A 1,947-nucleotide genomic window follows, 5' to 3' on the forward strand; every position below is an offset into this window, starting at 1 on the left:
TCTAATATATTGGATACGAAAGCTAAACTTTTTGACACTTTTGTGGTGGACTTTTCACATTTCTATTAACATAGAATTGTCAAAATTTGTTAATAAAATGAGTCACAAACACGCACATCAAAAGCCTGTAAATGTGATGTATGATAAATTATTAATGAGAGAAACCTTATATCTCACTTTACTCTTGATAGTGTTGTCAAAGATTGTTATATATGTTTTTTGCCTTTACTTTGCATCTTTCCAATACAAGAAACCTTAAATTGGATTCTTAACACAATGCAATCTAGTAGTCACACTTTTTGGGACTTTTGACTAATGTCATATATAACGCAATATTAAATGTTTTTCTATACTGATTATGCTCTTCAAGTTTCAAAATGATAGGAGATAAAACCATCTCATTAGTAAACTATTCAAAACTATAGTTTTTTCTTTTCTTTTCTTTTAATGTTGTTTTGAATTTATTAAATGCATGGATTCATGAGTTTTATATTATAAATGGATACAAAATTTAACATTTACAATAATTATAAATAGATGTGATTTAATGGTGGTACTGACAAAGTACTAATACGTTGATGTGAACTAATCCATTGTGCATTTATTATATTGTAGGATGGTGATGATGATTTGGCAGTGGATGTCCATTCTCCTAGTGATAACCGTGTATCATCCAATGACAGACATTAGACGACGATGACGTAGACAGTGGGCCTTATTTTGGAGTAACTACCTGGACATTTTGATATTTATAATAAAGTTTCAAACTTTGATCTATATATGTTATAGTTGGAAACTTTATTATAAAATTCTAGACACTTGGGATGTATTATTTTGAGTATAATAATCTAGATATTTGGGATGTAATTATTAATATGGTGTAATTAAATATATTTGGTTTGCTAGTTTAAAGTGGTATTGTATTTGCTATTGGAAAATATGAATTGTAGGTTCTATAAAGTATAGATTATAGGCGCTATGAATTGTAGGTTTATTACAGGTGCTATAATTATAAAAAATAAAAAAAAAACCTATTGCAGTGCTTTACAAACCGCTGGAATAGGGTATGACAAAGGCAATACCTATTTCAGCGTTTTTAAAAGTGCTGGTATAGGCTTTGTTATTTTATCCATTGATGACTATACCAGCGCTTTTAAAAGCACTGGTATAGGTTGTATTCATATTTCTGTAAATACCCTATAAGGGCGGTTATAAAACTGCTGGTATAGATAGACCTATATCAGCGTTTTTAATAACGCAATAATGTCACGTGTCATACCCAAGGTCGAGGAGGCCAATACAATTCTGAGGAGTCCATACACTCGGATGGTGAAGCCAGAGAGGCGAGCCATGGCCATGTCAATGGCACATTACCAGAGGAGACCACACTATAGAGAAAGAACTTCAGAGAGGGGGTTAGCCTTAACGTGATTGGAGGGATGGTAGCTGCTATCACATTTAATGCATCTCACCAAACTCCCTGGTCGCATTTGTGTGGAGAAGACCCCTGAACAGTATTGTCTTGGTTGCCATAACTCATAGAAGACTTGGGAGGGCGTCTGATGGGACAAGCACTTGAGTAGTGGCTTGCATAATCAACAAATGGAGGGCTAAGATTAGCCAAAAGAGGCTATATAATGTGAAAGATCCTCCAGGGATAAGGGAAGGTTCATCTAAGAATTGAAAAGAAAGCATTGTAGCATTAAGAACTGAAATCGTATTCAAGTTGGAAAAGAATATAATCAAGAACTACCCTCCTCGAACTTTGGCCGAGGAAGAATTTCTTTACAAAAAGTTTGCTTGTCTTTGTCTTCTTATCATCTTTTCCATTATGTGTGTTGTCCTAGTGAAGCTTAATTTTTAGCTTACTCTCTACAAATTCATTGCATTGGACTCTTTAAACATGAATCCTTTTACCTTTTGGGCTTAGGATCTAGAACTTGCCTT

Source organism: Quercus lobata, chromosome 5, assembly GCF_001633185.2.
Source record: "Quercus lobata isolate SW786 chromosome 5, ValleyOak3.0 Primary Assembly, whole genome shotgun sequence".
Classification (NCBI taxonomy): domain Eukaryota; kingdom Viridiplantae; phylum Streptophyta; class Magnoliopsida; order Fagales; family Fagaceae; genus Quercus; species Quercus lobata.